Below are 18,682 nucleotides of genomic sequence, written 5' to 3' on the forward strand. Positions count from 1 at the left end.
AAAATAAAAACACAAATTCACCATTAATAAGGAGGAAATTAAGACAATTGTTAGGAGTATTTTGTCCAATTCTATGCCAATAAATTTGACAATCTAAATTAAATATATGAATATTTACAAAAGTATAAATTATTCAGATTAAAAGAAGATATAAAATATTTAAATAATCCTGAACAAGCCATCAAATGAACTTCCTAAGGAAAAATACCCAGGACCACATGTATTCACAATCAAATTCTACCAAAGATTTCAGAAACAGTCAATCTCAATACTATGTAAACTATTTTGGGAAAAGAGGCAAAGGAGTCCTACCAAATTCCTTTTACAACACAAAACAGGAAGAGACTTTTTTTTCTGTCTGTTTTGTTTTGTTTTTCTTTCTTTGCTTGGGGATAATATAGACCATGTTTGTTCATTGTTCTCTTGGCTCTACTTCCTTTGATCAACATCAGATCCTGTAAGTCATTCCATGCTTCTCAAGAGTCCAATCATTTATGGTTTCTTATAGAACAATAATATACCATAGTATTCATGTACCACAACTTGTTTAGCCATTCCCCAATTGATGGGCATACCCTGAATTTCCAATTCTTTGCCACTACAAAAAGAGCTGTTTTGAATATTTTGGAACATGTGGGACTTCCTCCATTTTTTACAATTTCCTCTGGGTATATTTCTAGAATTGGAATTACTGGGTCAAAGGGAATGATATTTTTCTTGTTTTTTGGGCATAGTTCCATATTGCTCTTCAGAATGGTTTTTCCATTCACAACTCTGCCAGCAATGCATTAATGCCCCAACCCTCCCACAACCTCTCCAACATTGATTATCTTCCCTTTTTCTTATCTGGGCTAAGGTGTGGGATTATACCTCATTGTTGTTTTAATTTGCATTTCTCTAACAAATAGTGATTTGGAGTATTTTTCATAGGATTATATATAGCTTTAATCTTTTCATTTTAAAACTGTTCATATCCTTTGACCATTTATCAATTGGAGAATGACTTGTAAATGACTTATAAATTTGATGCAATTCTCTATATATTTTAGAAATAAGACCTTTATCAGAACTCCTGGTTGTGAAGATTGTTTCCCAGCTTTTTGCTTTTCTTCTAATTTTGGCAGCATTGATTTTACTGGTGCAAAACCTTTTTAATTTAATATAGTCAAAGTCATTCATTTTTGCAGTTTATTATATGCTCTAATTCTTGTTTGGTCATAAATTTATCCCTTTTCTATAAATCAGATAGATAGAATATTTCTTGATCTACTAATTTATCTATAGTATCGCTCTTTACATCTAAATCCTGTTGCCATTTTGATCTTATTTTGGTATAGGATGTGAGATGTGGATATATGCTAAGCTTTTGCCATACTCTTCTCCAGTTTTTTCAAAAATTTTTGTCAAATAATGAGTTCTTATTCCAGAGGCTGATGTCTTTGGGTTTGTGAAATAGTAGATTGCTGTAGACATTTACTGCAGTTTCTTTGACCCTATCCTAATCCACTGATCCATTACTCTATTTCTTAAACAGTACCAGGGAGTTTTGATGACTGCTGCTTTATAGTATAGTTTTAGATCTGGTAGAGCTAGGCTACCTTTCTTTACATTTTTTTTCATCAGTTCTCTTGCTATTTGCCCTTTTGTTGCTCCAGATGAATTTTGTTACTATTTTTTTCTAGCATGGTAAAGTAGTTATTTGGTAGTTTGATTGGTATGGCACTGAATAAGTAATTCAATTTGGGTAGAATTGTCATTTTTATTATATTAGCTCGACCTAACCATGAGCACTCAACATTTTCCCAATTATTTAGATATGACTTTATTTGGGTGAGGAAAGCTTTATAATTGTGTTTTGGATTTGTCTTGGGAGGTAGATTCCCAAGTATTTAATGCTGTCTAAAGTTATTTTAAATGGATTTTCTCTTTCTATATCTTGTTCTTGGGCTTTGTTATTCATATATAGAAATGCTGATGATTTATGTGGGTTTATTTCATATCCTGCTACTTTGCTGAATTTGTTAATTCTTTCAAGGAGTGGTTTAGATGAATTTTTTTGGTTCTCTAGGTATAGTTTCATATCATCTGGAAAGAGAGAAAATTTTGCTTCCTCATTGCCAATTCTGATACCTTCAATTTCTTTTTCTTCTCTTATTGCCACTGCTAGCATTTTCAATACTATATTGAATAGTAATGGTGATAATGAGCATCCTTGTTTCACCCCTGAATTTACTGGAAATGCTCTGAATTTATTCCCATTAAATATGATTTTAGATAGATACTATTTATTATTTTAAGGAAAACTCCATTTAGTCCTAAACTTTCTAGTGTTTTTAATAGGAATGGATGTTGTATTTTATCAGAGGTTTTTTCAGCATCTATTGAGATAATCCTATGACTTCTATTGGTTTTACTATTGATATATTCAATTATATTGAGTGTTTTCCTACTGTTGAACCATCCCTTCCTGCCTGGTATAAATCCAACCTGATCATGGTGTATTGTCCTGGTAATAACTTGCTATAGTTTCATTGCTAAATTTTATTTAAGATTTTTGCATCAATATTCATTGGGGGATTGATCTATTATTTTTCTTTGTCTGTTTTGGTTCTTCCTGGTTTAGGTATCAGCACCATGATAGTGTCATAAAAGGAGTTTGGCAGAACTCCTTCTTTTCCTATTTTTTAAAATAGTTAGTGTAGAATAGGAATTAATTTTTTATTAAATGTTCGGTAGAATTCACTTGTAAATGCATCTGGACCTGGAGACTTTTTCTTAGGGAGTTTACTGATGGTTTCTTCAATTTCTTTTTCTGAAATGGGGTTAAGTAATTTATTTCCTCTTCTGTTAATCTGGGCTATTTGTATTTTTGTAAATATCCATCCATTTCACTCAAGTTGTCCAATTTATTGGCATAGAGTTTGGCAAAGTAGCTCCAAATTATCTCTTTAATTTCCTCCTCATTGGTAGTTGGTTCACCCTTTTCATTTTTGATACTGGTAAAATTTGGTTATCTTCTTTCTTTTTTTTTAATCAGATTAACCAGAGGTTTGTCTATTTTATTGGCTTTTTCATAAACCAACTCTTTATTTATGAGATCAATGATTTTCTTACTTTCCATTTTATTAATCTCTCCCTTGATTTTCAGAATTGTAATTTGGTATTTAATTGGGGTTGTTTAATTTGTTCTTTTCCTAGCTTTTTTAGCTGCATACAATTCATTTATCTCCTCTTTCTCTTTGCTGCATCCCATAAATTTTGGTATGATGTCTCATTATCATTTTCTTGGATATAATTATTGATTATTTCTATTATTTACTGTTTGATCCACCCTTTAGTTAAGGTAAAATTATTTAATTTCCAATTAGTTCTTAGTTTATCTTTCCCTGACCCTTTATTATATGTAATTTTTATTGCATCATGGTCTGAGAAGTGTCTATTTATTGTTTCTGCCTTTCTGTATTTGAGTTTAAGGTTTTTGTACCCTACCTAGTACATGGTCGATTTTGGTGAAGGTGCCATGTATTCTCAAGAAAAAGAGTATATTCTTTTCCAGCCCCATTAAGTTTTCTCCAGAACTTTATCATATCTAAGTTTTTAAAGTTTCCATCCACCTTCTTATCTTCCTTCTTGTTTATTTTGTGGTTAGATTTATCTAGTTCTGAGAGAGGGAAGTTGAGGTCTCCCATTATTAAAGTTTTGCTATCTATTTCTCCTTGTAATTCACTCAGCTTTTCCTCTAGGAATATGGACGCCATACCACTAGGTGAATATATGTCTAGTATCGATATAGCTTCATTACCAATGGTACCTTTTAAGAAGATAAAGTTTCCTTCCTTATCCCTTTTAATGAGATTGATTTTTTGCTTTTACTTTGTCTGAGATTAAGATTGCTACTCCAGATTTTTTTTTCTACTTCCACTGAGGCATAATATATTTTGCTCCATCCTTTTACCTTTACTCTGTGTATGCTTCTGCTTCAAATGTGTTTCTTGTAAACAACATATTGTAGGATATTGGTTTTTAATCCATTCCGCTATCCACTTCTGTTTTATGGGACAGTTCATACCTTTCACATTTACAGTTAAGATTACTAATTCTGTATTTCCCTTCATGTTATCTTTCTCCATTTATGTTTACTTTGTTCCTTTTGTCCTATTCCTCCTCACCAAAATTTTACTGCTTTTCCCCTTTGACTTTTTCTTTTAGAAATTTAACTTTGTATATTTTCACTTATACCTTCCCTTCCCTTTTATCAGTCCTCCTTCCCTTATCTTTCCAGTTCCCAGTCCCCCTATTCACTGTAGATTAAGTTAGAAACCCAAGTGGGAATACATCTTATTCCCTCAATGAGCTAAACCTACTGAATATAATTTGCTCAGCATTCACATTCACCCTTCTTTCCCTCTAAAATTATAAATCTTTGTGCTTCTTCCCTTGGTACTCTAATATTTTTTAATCAGGTATCATCAACAACAGTTCAATTATTTTATTGCTTGTTAAGTTTCTACTGTTATCAAGATATGTCATAGATTGTTTACTTGATTGCTTAATAAGCAGTATTGACTCAAATTGCATCAAATTATAATTATAATCATTTTTAACTTATCTCCTTTCAAATATCTTTCAAGTATACAGTCCTCTTCATGAGCCAAAGTATTATCCAAAGCCATATCATTTCTTGAACTATTTGTGTCCCTCCCTCAAGGCCTATTTTCTTTCATACTTTACCCCGACCTCCCCACCCAGGTTACCCACCCAGGGTACTTAACCCCTTGTTAAGTGAAGCACCAGACACTGATCTAATTAAGTGTAAGAATCTTGAAGATCTCTGAGTACTGGAATGCTTTGGAGGTCTCACTGAGAACTTTACAAATGATCGTAAGTAACAGAGTCACTCTCTCAGGTCCTTGCAGTTTATGATGCTTAGAGATCTCCAAGTACTGAAGGTCTCACCTGAGAACCTTACAAATGATTGTAAGAGGGGCAGCTAGGTGGTACAGTAGATAGAGCACTGGCCCTGGAGTCAGGGCAACCTGAGCTCAAATCTGGCCTCAGACACTTAATAATTACCTAGCTGTATGACCTTGGGCAAGTCACTTAACCCACTGCCTTGTAAAAAGCAAAAGCAAAAAAACTCCAGATGATTGTAAGTAACAGAGGTACTGTCTCAGATCCTTGCAGTTTATGATGCCCTCATTGGACAAGGTGCTTAGCACCTTATGATTAAAGTGAGTCAAAGTATAATGGGACACTTAAGTTCAAGTTAACACCCCTGCTTTTTTTTTTTTTAGGATTTTTCGTCTCAAACATAGTGATGTGATCTTGGATCTCTTTAATTGAGAGACAAGACCCAATTATACTCATATCCTTTAGGTTCATTCTCTTCAATTATATTCTACCCTCTAATTTTCCTTAGATAAGTAAAGTTATAAAGAATTAGAATTTTTATATCTTCCCTTTTAGGGACCAATATTTGTTTAAAACAATTTTGCTTTTTCAGTCCCCCTTTTCATTTACCTTTTTTATATCACTCTTCACTTGTATTTGGTGATTGAATTCTCTGCTCAGTTCTGGGTTTTGTGTCAGAAAATTCTTTAAGTCCTGTATTTCATTGAACATCCATCTTTTTCCCCTGATAGTATATGCTGAATTTTTCAGGGTAGTGCATTCGGGTTGCAATCTCAGGTCCTTAGCTCTCCAAAATATGTTATTCCAGTTCTTCTGATCCTTCACTGTTGAGGCTGATAGGCCCTATGTTAGTCTGATTGTATTCCCTTTGTATTTTAATTGTTTTCTTTTTGCTGCTTGCAATATTCTCTCTTTTATTTGAGGGTTCTGCAATTTGGCTATGTACAGCCCTTGGAGTTTTTATCCTGGGGTCTCTTTCTGGAGGGGTTCTGTGGATTCTTTCAATTATTATATTGTTATCCTATCCTAGTAGATTGAGGTAGTTTTCCCTTATAATTTCCTGTATGATGTTTTTCAGGTACTTTTGTTGGTCCAGGCCTTCTAGTAGTTCAATGATTTGCAGATTGTTTCTCCTGGATCTGTTTTCTATGTCATTGTTTTCCCTAGAAGGCACTTTATATTTTCTTCAAATTTTTTTCAGCCTTTTTATTTTGTTGGCTGGAATCTTGTGGTCTTGTAGATTCATTCGTTTCTAAAGTTTCAATTCTAATTTTTAGGATTTTATTTTCTGTGTTTCCTTTTCTAGTTGCTTATTTTTACTTTTAATGGAGTTGATTTCTTTGGTCAACTTGTCACAATTTTTTTGCATGACTTTCATTCCTTTTTTTTCCTACTTTTTTTCCTTCCTCTCTTCTTTGGTTTTTACTTTCTTTTTAAGCTCTTTGATGAGCTTTTGTATTTGAGTCCAATTCATAGACTGTTTTGATACTTCTCCTGTGAATGATTTTTCACAGCTTTCATCTTCAGACATGGCATTGCTGTCATCTTTATCTATAATGAGAATTCTTTTAACTTTTTTGTTCATTTTTGTTGTTGTAGTTCTTTTCCTGGGGTATATGGAGTATAGATATAAGCTTTTATTTTGCTGGGGCTGGGGTCTGATCCCTGGCTTGTCATTGGCCAAGATGTTGCTTATGCAGTCCAGTCCTTGTCTTTGCAGAGGTTTGTTTCCTCCTTTATGTCCAGGTTCTGACTTAACAGATCCAGTCCTGTCTTTTACCCTAGTGTTCTCAAGATTCAGACTTTCTTTGGGGTTGGGATCCTCCCTGCTGGCTTGATATCTAGCTGCCAGGATCTTTGTTATTATTAAGCTATTGGGACCTGTATTGCATTGTGGTTAAAACCCTTCTGCTGGCTTTCCCTACTCTCCTGCCTCCTGGACTTTACTTCCCCTTTTCCCCAAAGAGATAGGCCTTCACTGAAGATCCTCCACCATGTCTACCATTGAAAACTTCCTTGAATCTTCTCTTTTCCTTTGTGGGATCTGTAGTGTGAATGTCAGAATAGAGGCTTCATTTATCTTTGGCAGAGAAAGGATCTGGTTGCACGTTAGCTTAGCACTACCATCTTGACTCAGCCCCAGAAGTCCAAATGTGCTCACTCGATCTATCTTCACTGGATTTTTTCTTATGAGGTCACATCAAAACTGTCAGGTATGCTCAAAAACTTCAATTTTTTATTGATTCTAAGGCTAATATTTAAAATGCAATCCTTTTAATAACTGATACAAAGTTAAAAAATTGATTTTAAATTTCAATAAGAAACAATATTTTAAAATATTCATTAATTAAGCTTTCAAATGTTGCTTTTTTGTAAGTTTTGTAAGTAGTATTTATACTTTTAATGCTAATAAATCTTAAAAATAAACAAAGACATTTGGGATGTCCTGTATGTTATCCTCAGGAGGGAAAAGAATAGCAAGCATTTCAGTTAAAAAGCATTTATTAAACACTTATTATATACCAAACACTAACAAAGAAAAAAATGAAATAATCCTTGCCCTCATGGAGTTTATATATTCTATCCAAATACATACAGAATAAATACACATAATATTGGTCAGGGAAGCAGACTTAACTTAGCAACTCTGTTGCTAAGGTTTGTTGAATGTGCCTTTATAACATCTCATACACTTCCCCTTCTCTTCTCTGACACTGCTACCACTTCATAGTCATTGTCTCAAGTCTGAATAGATATGCAATAGGATTAGATGAGATCTCCCTCATCTGATGGCAAGTATCTTCTCACTGGATTCAAACTTAGTATTAAAGAGATCTTCCTATGTCATAGCTTGGACCATGTTGCTCACTAAGTCAGTAATCTCCAGGATCTCCCAGTCATCTCCAGGATCAAATATAAAATCCTCTGATATTCATAACCTACATAATCTGTTCCCCTCTGCTTTCAATTCTTTTGCTCCTCACACACTCTTCAATTCAATAACACTGTTCACTTTGTTGTTCCTCGAACAAGTCACTTCGTCTCCTGACTCTGAGCATCTTTATCTGTCATGCCTGGAATGCCCTTCTTTCATCTCTGCCTCCTGACTTTCCTACTCTCCTTCAAGCCCCAGCTAAAACCTCATCTGCTTCGGGAAACCCTTTGCCATTCCCCTTTATTCTAGAGCCTTGATTATTTCCAATCTATCGTGTTTATCAGTTGTTTGTACATAGATTTACATAGTTTGTACATAGTTGTTTATATGTTGTTTTCCTCATTAGACTTTTGAGCTCCACAAGGGTAGGAACTATCTTTTTGCCTTTCATCACTGAAGCCTCACTTAGCATTGTGGGTACACAGCAGATGCTTAATAAATGCTTATTGATAGACAGGTACCAACAGCTAGGAGGTGGTTGCAGAAGGGTGATCAGGAAAGGCTTCATGTAAGGCAATGCTGTATATTATAGCTATGTGTTTGTGTCCTATCTACAAAGAAAAATGCAGCGGTCTATATATCACAGGCAAATAAAAATGCTTGTTGAATGAACAAGCCTTGGATTTTTCATTAAAGGATTTGGATTTAAATTCTACTTTGTTGTGGCTGTTTAGTTAAGTCTGACTCTTTGTGACTCCATTTTGGGATTTTCTTGGCAAAAGTATTGGGGTAGTTTGCCATTTCTCTAGTTCATTTGACAGATGAAGAAACTGAGACAAACAGGGTCAAGTGACTTGCCCAAGGTCACACAATTAGTGTCTGAGAGCAGATTTGAACTCAGGTCCTAACTCCAGGTCCCAGACTCTATTCACTGCACCACTCAGCTGCCCCTTTAAATTCTGCTACAAAAGAATTAAACTACTTTGCAGTAGAATTAAATTCTACCGCAACATATGTGACTGGGCAGATGACTTAGTTCTTCAGGGTCTTGGTTTACTCATTTATAAACTTAAGGATATGTCTTGGTTTGGGTGATATCTAAGTTACCTTTTCAATTCTATATTCTATGAGGAAACAGGTTCAGAGAGGATAAGCCATTTAAATATTGAAGCTAGGATCTTAACCCAAATCTCCTGACTCCAAGGGCAGCCCTTTCTTACCAGGAAACCAGATGTTGTTCATTTCTTTGCACAACTTCTTGCTCGGAATCTGCAGTGACCTTGTAAAACCTTATCCATTCCACATGCCTGAGCATTAGTAGGGCTGACTCAGACTCAGAGTCCTACCCCAGTGAGTGATCTGGTAGAAAGTCCTTCCGGAGCTGGAACCCACTGAGGATCTTCTTTCAATACTAGACTAAGCTATTAGAGGTAAATTGAGGGAGAGACTCCATCAAGAGCCAGAGGGTCCCCTCCCTGTCCAGAGCAGAAATAGTTAAGGGAAGCCCACTGTGACTTGGGAAAGCCAGAAAACAGACTTAGCAGTCTTTTGCCCTGTCTTCTCCAATGGGAGGATTAACCATCACCTGGGATGGGGACACTTTCTCTCACCCTCAGCTGAGCTGTTTTCTCTTCATCTGAAATGAATTGAACACTATGACATTTTAGAACTCTCAGGTCTGAAAAGAAACTAACACAGGTGCTGCCTACAATTATTTTCTTAAAAAATCAATGAAAATCATGAGTAACAATGATTATTTTGAGGATTGAAAATTAGTCAAAACACTCAATCTCTCCTTTCTGTCTCCATTTGCATATGGACAGACAATAATGAGTGGATTAGCACTTATTCTGTTTTTGACATTTAAATTTTGTCTCCTCACTTAGATTATAAATTCTTTGTAGGCAGGGACCATGGCTTATAATTTTAGTCCTAGAGTCCCAGATTATTAGAGTAGGAGAGGACTTCACAGACCATCTGATCCAACCCCCCCTTGAAAAGAAATATGGACAGGGCAGGTGGGTGGCACAGTGGATAGAGCACTGGCCCTGGAGTCAGGAGGACCTGAGTTCAAATGTGACCTCAGACACTTAATAATTGCCTAGCTGTGTGACCATGGGCAAGTCACTTAACCCCGTTGCCTTAAATAAATAATTTTTTTAAAAGGCAATATGGTACACAATGCAAAGAGAATTAAATTTGGGGTTAAGAGAGACATGTTTGAATCCTGCCTCTCACCCTTACCTTTTGTATGATCGTGGATAGTATCACTCAATCTCTTTTTTTTCCTAAGATGGACTTTTCTAATAATAGTATTCTATTTCCTCTTCCATTATTATTGGCAATTTATATTTTTGTAAATATTCATTGAATTTGTTTAGATTATCAGATTTATCACTTAATCTCTCTTTGTCTGTTTTCTCATCTATAAAGTGAGCATAATGATATTTAAGAGTATAAGTATTAATTAAAACTGGAAGGAACTTTGTGAGTCATCTGGTCCAGTCCCCTTAAAAGTCCCCATGACACAGTGGATTAAGGGTCCACCTCTGACAATAATGCCTGAGTAATCTAGGAAAGTTGCTGAATCTTTTATTACCCTAGGTAACTGTCTAAGATTATAAATCACAGTCAACAAACCAGTGAAGAATGCCAAAAAAAAGTCCCAAGCCCAACCCTAACACTTTATAATAAATAATCAACATGTAGTTCTGTTGCCAGGAAACAACATATGTAAAACACATTGAATATTTTAAAAGGGAAGAAATAGAATGTAAAGAATTACGCATTAGTTCAAGAGTTAAGAGGACCTTGGTGAAAATCCTACTTGATGTTTCCTGTGTAAACTCATTTAACCAGCTAGGTGGTGCAGTGGATGGAACACTGGCCTTGGAGTCAGGGGGACTGGAGTTTGAAGCTGGCCTCAGACGCTGGACATTATTAGCTGTGTGTCTTTGGGTAAGTCACTTAACTCTGATTGCCTCCATCCTGGATCATTTCTAGTCATCCTGATCCTTATCTGGTCTCTGGACCCAGATGACTCTGGAGGAGAAAGTGAGCTTGGTGACTTAGCACAGCACCACCCCTCTCACTCAAATCCAGTTCATGTGTTTGTCTTGGTATCTTCTTTGAGAATGAAGAAGAAATGTCATCAACATTTAACCTCCCTTGGCCTCAGTTTCCACATCTGTAAAATGAGGGACTTGGACTAGATGGCTCCTGGGGTCACTCCCAGATCTAAATCTAGGATCCCATGAAATAGTATATGATTTCCAGCTAATTATTCTCTCTAAAATGAGAAGCCTGGGTCCCAGAGAAGAAAGGCAACTTCTCAGGGGTGTCCAAACTAAAAAGTTGTGGTGCTAAAAAAAAAAATCCAACAAAAAAGAAGGGTAGCTAGGTGGCACAGTGGATAGAGCACCAGTCCTGAAGTCAGGAGGACCCAAATTCAAATCTGACCTAAGACACTTAATAATTACCTAGCTGTGTGACCTTGGGCAAGTCACTGAACCCCACTGCCTTGCCAAAAAAACAAACCAAAACAAAAAGTGGTGGTGCTGAATCTGAGGCCAGGTCCTTTGATTTTCATTCTAGCACCTTTCCCATTGCACAATGAGTCATAGACTATTAGAGCTGGGCAGGAAGTGAGTCCAATAATAATTGATCAAGGAAGTCAAAGGAATGAATCTCCAATTATGGAATTCTAGGAATGGTGACAGCATCTTGGAAAGGGAGCTCTTTGGTGGCCAATAGGAGTGTCTGGGGTCATAGGTGTGCATCTCCCCAAGGGAGAACAAATGAAAGGGACTAGAAGAAAAGCAGTGGATCTCAGTTCTGGTCAGTCTCTTGCTCTGTTAGCTGGCCAGATTCCTGATTCAGCAATTGCTTCCAAAGCACAACCCTGACAACTTCAGGCAGGATCAAACTGTGGTTGCTTCCTGCTTAGGAACCACAGCCTAGCCTGGCCCAGCCCAGCTCCTGCACAGCCCCGGGCTCTGCCTGGGAAGGAGGGTGTTGGGGGTGGGGAGGGGAGAGGGCAGCAGGGCCAGAGTTGTTCCTGAAACAACTGCCCTGGCAGCTCTCGGAGGGACCAGGCATTGTTTCTTTAGGGTGGGTACTCTTGCCAACGCCTTGGGGGTTGGATCCAATCCCTTGAGCATCTAGTTTCCCCTGGGGAAGCTGAGACAGACCAAGATAGACAAACAGCCAGCCGGACAGCCCGGTGGACAGACAGACGGAAAGCCCAGATGTTACTCACTGGCAGGCTGTGTCTGGCCAGCAGCTCTGAGCAGGGCAGCCCCAAGCCTCAGGCCGGGGACTGGAAGGCTTCTTGGAGTCAAGGGGCCAGCCTAGTCCCTCGGAGACATCAGAGGAGGGAAAGAGGCTTTGAAGGGAAAAAAGAAGGAAGATAAAATAAGGCAGGCCACCTCCCCCAACTGAGTTTTTTTACCCTATTCCTCCAGTGCACAGACTTGGGGAAAGTTGCAAAAGAGGCTGAGTCGGATGACATCAACACTGTGGGCGGAGGGGGAGAGCCAATGCTATTCTGCCCCTGGAGAATCATTTCATTCACAGGGGCGTCTGGGGGGGGGGGGATTGAGGAAGTGAACCTGTAACATGGGACAAGTGGGGGTCCTGTGCCTACACATATCTGGTGGGAGAAGAGGGGAGGGAAAAGGATTCCCCTGGGAAGTCTGGGGGAGGCGGGGCAGAGAATCACTTCTCCTTGAGCTTCCGAAGAAAAGATCCTAAGACTTACTTATTTTTAGGGACCTTTTGCCTTTGCATCTAGAACCTACACAAGAATTTGGAAACATGTCCTTTTTTGGAGAGTGGAGGCAGAGTGGGAATCCTGTGTTTGCGTCTATGAGATGCTGTTAGGTGACTAACCAGGTGGACCCCAAAATAGGGATTTAACTCTAATCTCAGACCCCTGGTTCCCTCTTTCTGTTTGACTCTACCCTCTCCCTTCCACCCCTTCCCCCCAACTCCCAGCCCGAACACAAACACATGCCAGACTCATGAGATGTTGGGCAAGTTCCTACAAATTGTTACCACAAGGGTGGGAGGTTTAAAGAGACCAGAAGGGTGAGTTGGCTTGGGTTCCTTGGGAGAATGAAGCCGTTTAAAGTCTTGCTAGGATCAGACTAACAGTTGGTAACTCTGGGCTTCCTGGAATGAAACCCTCAGTAATTAGGCTGTGGACAGATCTGGAAAGAATGTGGTGACCAGCACTTGGCTTCCTTAACACAGACTGGAAGAGGCCTCTAGAGGGCATTTGTCCTCTCTAACCTATAGAATGGCATTGGGTTGCAATGGATCATCTCTGAGGTCATTTGAAGCTCTAAATTCTTTGATTCTACAACTGCCTTAAAAGGCAGTGGGGCCCTTAGTCTAAGGCACAGACAGCCTAGGAGTAGTAATGACCTCATAGAATTGTGTGTGGTTCAAATGAAGATAATCTAAACAATGTACACTGAAATCTTTAAGACTATATAAATATAAAGAATTTACTGCTTCTTCTTCTTCTTCTTATTTTTATTTTGGTTTTAGAGGGAAGGATTCCTACTTCAATTCAGGTTGGACAAAATGGTCTTTGGAGTGTTTTCCAAATCTACAGTTCTGTGGTTTTATGATCCCCTGACCTTCCAGACAGGATCCTATCCAACCTGGTCTTCCATTCTGGGTCACCACTAGTTATAGTGCCACTGGATTCTGAAGATTCTGGAGGAGAGAGTGAGACTGATGACTGCAACAGTTCTTTCTCACTTAGATCCAAATCACCTGCAAGTCAAGACATCACCCTCTTGATGTCATTGATCGTCTTCCAAAATGATGAATGAACAGCAACAACCCAACCTGACCTAGTATAAAGTATAGTGCATGAACAAAACCGATCTACCATGACATGCTGACTAGAGAGATGGAAAAATTAAGAATACATCCTTTTCAATGGTAACCATGAAACTTTATTAATCAAATATGTGCAAACATTCATTTATATTAAACTAATTAATTAAACATTAACCCCTGTCTGATTTCTTAGGGCTTCCCAGGAAGCCTGTCTCACACTGATACCCAATGACATAGCCCCCTCTCTACCCAGCCAGAGGTCATTTGTTTGCATCTGAGAGAGTTGCCTGGAAAGCAAGTCAATCTCAATCAGTCAATTAGTACTGCCCTCAGTGAGCCCTGGGGACACAAGGGAGTCAGACTTGGCTGTGCTATGAGGTCATTTTGGGTATAACAAGGTGTCCAAAATCAGGAAGACTCATCTTTGTGAATTTAAATCTGACATCAGATACCTATTAGCTGTGTGATCCTAAACAAGTCACTTAATCCTATTTACCTCACTTCATCATCTGTAACATGAGCAGGAGAAAGAAACTGTAAACCACTCTAGTTAATCTTTACCAAGAAAACCCCAAATTTGGTCACAAAGAGTTGGATGTGATTAAATCAACTAAACAAGGTCAGGCTGAAGGTCCGGTGTCTGTTAGCTGGTTACACCCAGATTCTGATTGGTGGTCAGTGACTTAATTTGTCAATTCATTCGACTGTTCCAGGTGACAAACTAATAACAAAGTTGGTTTTTTTAACTTAATTTTCTATTCTTATCTTAGTATTGAAAACAAGTTATGAAAAACCAACATTAAAATTCTCCACAAAATAGTGGTCCAATGTAAACTGGAGTCATTTATGTCAAGACAACAGACATTCTCAGTAAACCTTAGCAGTTTGTATTTTCTTTAGCTCCATACTCTACTTTGAATGTCTATATGTCCAGGAAGTTCTTTCTTAGATTTGGTTTGATTCTTTTTGCTGTTATCTTAAGTTAATTTCTCAATTTCTCCAGGAAGAATCTTGGAGGAGAGCTGATTTTCTAAGAAAGTGTAGTCATATCAGAAAGCAGACACAGATCCTGGAAAAACCCAGGTACCATGTTCCCCAAATGGTATTCTGGTTGCATGGAGAGGGTATGCCATAGCTAAGCTACATGAGCACTTCCCCTGCCCCAGATAGTTCTTGGTGATCTGTAGTTATTGGTTTTGTCTTTACTGATAGTAACTAAAATTTGGTCTTTTCTCTGAGGACAGACTTCATAAAAGGGTCCTAGTCTACTTTAGTGGTTTTGGAATTTCTTTTTTTTTCCTTTTAAGACTATGGGGTTAAGTGACTTGCCAAAGGCAACACAGCTAGATAATTATTAAGCGTCTGAAGTCCCATTTGAACTCAGGTCTTCCTGATTTCAGGGCCAGTACTCTATCCACTGCGCCACCTAGTTGCCTGTGGTTTTGGAATTTCAAACAAGTTTCCCAAAAGAATTGGATATATAAGTAATGTATAAAGCGTTAATATATTATGGAATATTTTATCTCATATGAGGAAAGACTGAAGGTCCAATTTCAGATGCCTGGGAGTGGAAACACAAGGTTGGGTGGAGAGGCTGGGATAACAAGGTAAGGATAAATGGTAGAGATAACCAGGGGGATCCACACCTGTCCTGGGGAGGGATTATTCCTAGACTAGGTATATTAAGTGTCACCAGGTACCTATTATTCCTTCAAATGTGTGAGATACTAGGGCTTCCTTGTACCCAGGAAGCTCTCATATATCTAGATTAAGATAGCTTGCTAACACCACTACACTGGGGCAGCTTGGTTTTCTATCTCTGAACAGGTTAAGATAAGATAAATTTAAGAATCATTAGTCTCTTTGAAAAATACAATATTTTAAATTAAAAGTCTCTTTCAAAAAATTATAAATGAAAACTGCCAATATCTCTCAGGTAAACCAGAAGACTAAATAAAAACTGAAGAAGTCACTGCTCACTTTAAATTAAAAAAAAATTCCCCATTTACCTGTTAAAATTTTTTAAAAACCTTTTAAAAAAAAGTTTTGAGTTCTCTTTTCAATAAAAACTGTTTGGAAAATTGGAAGTTCATATGGAAGAAACTTAGATTAGATCAACACCTCACACCCTATACCAAGATAAGATCAAAATGGATACAGGATTTAGTCATAAAAAAAATATTATAAGCAAGCTTGAAGATCAAGGAGTAGTTTACCTGTCAGATCTATGGAAAGGGAAGCAGTTTATAACCAAGGAAGAGATGGAGAACATCATTAAAAACAAACTAGGTAATTTTGACTACATTAAATTAAAAAGCTTTTGCACAGATAAAACCACTGTAACCAAGATCAAAAGAAATGTAGTAAATTGGGAAACAATCTTTACAACTAGTATTTCTGACAAAGGACTCATTTCTAAAATATACAGAGAACTGAGTCAAATTTTCAAAGAAAAAGTCATTCGCCAATTGACAAAGGGTCAAAGGATATGCAAATGCAATTTACAGATGAGGAAATCAAATCGATCCATAGTCATATGAAAAATTTCTCTAAATCATTACTTATTAGAGAAATGTAAATTAAAACACCCCTGAGGTACCACCTCACACCTCTCAGACTGGCCAATATGACCAGAAAGGGCAATGATCAATGATGGAAGGGATGTTGGAAATCTGGGACACTAATACATTGTTAGTGGAGCTGTGTACTCATCCAACCTTTCTGGATAGAAATTCGGAATTATGCCCAAAGGGCAACAAAAATGTGCATGGCCTTTGATCCAGCAATACCACTACTGGGTCTATTCCCTGGAGAGATTATGAAAAGGGGTAATAATATCACTTGTACAAAAAATATTTATAGCAGCCCTGTTTGTGGTAGCAAAGAATTGGAAATTGGGTAAATGTTCTTCAATTGGGGAATGGCTTAATAAACTGTGGTATATGTATGTGATGGAACACTATTGTTCTATTTGAAACCAGAAGGTATGGGAATTCAGGGAAGCCTGGAGGGATTTGCATGAATTGATGCTGAGCAAAATGAGCAGAACCAGACAAACATTGTACTCCCTAACAGCAACATGGGGGTGATGATCAGCCTTGATGGACTTGCTCATACCAACAGGGCAACAATCAGGCACAGTTTGGGGATGTCTGCAAAGGAGAATGCCATCTATATCCTGAGAAAGAATTGTGGAGTTTGAACAAAGACCAAAGTCTATTACCTTTAATTTAAAAAAAAATGTTATCTTATGTAATTCTGCTATCTCTTATACTTTATGTTTCTTCCTTAAGGATATGATTTCTCTCTCATCACATTCAACTTAGATCAATGTATACCATGGAAACAATGTAAAGACTAACAGACTGCCTTCTGTGGTGGGGGGAGGGAAGGAAGATTGGGGGGAAATAGTAAAACTCAAAATAAATTAAATCTTAAAAGAAAAAAACTAACCTCAAAAAAAGTTTGGAGCCCTAATTCTTTCCCTTTCTTCCCCTCTGCACTCCCTAAGATGGAAAACAATCATGTAAAACATTTCCATATTAGTCATTTTGTATAAGAAGGCTCAAATAAAAAAATGAAAAAAGAAAGTGAAAAATAATATGCTTCAGTTTGTATTCAGACAATATCAATTCTTTCTCTGGAAACTGACTTTGATCATTGTATTGCTTAGAATAGCTAAGTCATTCACAATTTGTCACACAATAAGTTTTTTCAGGTTTTTTCTGAAATCATACTGCTTGTCATTTCTTAGAGCATAATAATATTTCCTCATAATTATATCCCAGTTTGTTTAGCCATTCCCTAACTGGTGGACATCCTTTCCACTCCAATTTCTATCACAAAAAGAGCTGATATATTTTTGTGCAAATAGGTCTTTCACATACATCCCTCTCCTTTTTTTTGATGTCTTCTGATAGAAACCTATCAGTGGTATTGCTGGATCAAAGTGTATCTATCTGTCTTTCTATCTATCTTTCTATCTATCTATCTATCTATCTATCTATCTATCATTTTTCTTTCATTCTTTCATCTAATATATATATATATATGTATATATATATATATATGTATAGTTTTATAGCCCTTTGGGCATACTTTGGCATTACTCAACAGAATGATTGGAAAACTGATCATTTTTGAAAGCATCCCTAAAAGATTTCTCCCTTCAGATGTCATAAGCAGGGAATTATTGGTGATTAACAAGATAAATACACTATAGTACAACCATGAAGAATAAGTGTTTTCCGAAAATGGAAAGGATAGCCTGCTAGTCAGTAGAGGTTGTGTTAGGAGCAGAGGCAGCCCAACACAAGAGAGGTTAGGCCCTCAAAGACAGAATTTTTTTTGGTCTCTCATGGGTGCATGTTCTAATATATATATACTTATGTTTCTAAAAAGCTTCTTTTATTTCAGCACAATCTCTTTTTCTATATGGAGTACATGCTGCCTAGGGTAAAAATGGATATTTCAGAGGTTGTCCCTCTTTTTCTGAGTTCTGAATTGTATTTGAGAGCAATTTCGGTGGGACTTGGTCCCATTTCTTTTACTTTCAGAGATCATGGAGAAAGTAAGTTGGGGGTAAATTAGCATAACCCAATCCAATTATCCTAGAAGATGGACAATTGAATGACCCAGAAAGTTGCTTTTTTTCCCCTGAATTCCCAAATTATCCAGTGGCAGGTATTGATGTGAACTAGAAAAACTTTGATTAGGCACTGAAGAGAGAGGAACTAAATGACTTCCAACTTGCCATGAGTCAACCCAGACTGGAAAATAGTGACTTATGTGAGTAATCCAACAAAGAGTTAGCCCCACAACAATCTTTATGTGAAGGATATTAAAGAGCACAAGGTTTACATAAGCAGAAGATACTCTAACCTTGAAAGCATAACAGTCTTGTTAGATTATCACCTAAGGCTCCACTCTGATTTATTCCATAAGCAAACTGCTCAAGAGGTGGTGAGGAGACTGGTGACACTTGCTAAATGAAAACTGAATAAAGGAGAAAAATAAATCCGAATAAATGCTCTCAATGTTGAA

General features: G+C 37.3%; 1 protein-coding gene across 1 annotated transcript in view; it reads right to left on the reverse strand.

The window, feature by feature from the left end:
- Positions 1 to 12,201, reverse strand: part of RAB7B (RAB7B, member RAS oncogene family) — a 32,862-nt gene extending 20,661 nt beyond the window's left edge. Inside the window, exon 1 of the mRNA XM_074222509.1 lies at positions 12,045 to 12,201. The gene's annotated coding sequence lies outside the window, so the exon portion shown is untranslated. The remainder of the gene's footprint in view (positions 1 to 12,044) is intronic.
- Positions 12,202 to 18,682: the final 6,481 nt, after the last annotated feature.

The sequence above is a fragment of the Macrotis lagotis genome, chromosome 2, assembly GCF_037893015.1.
Source record: "Macrotis lagotis isolate mMagLag1 chromosome 2, bilby.v1.9.chrom.fasta, whole genome shotgun sequence".
Lineage (NCBI taxonomy): Eukaryota > Metazoa > Chordata > Mammalia > Peramelemorphia > Peramelidae > Macrotis > Macrotis lagotis.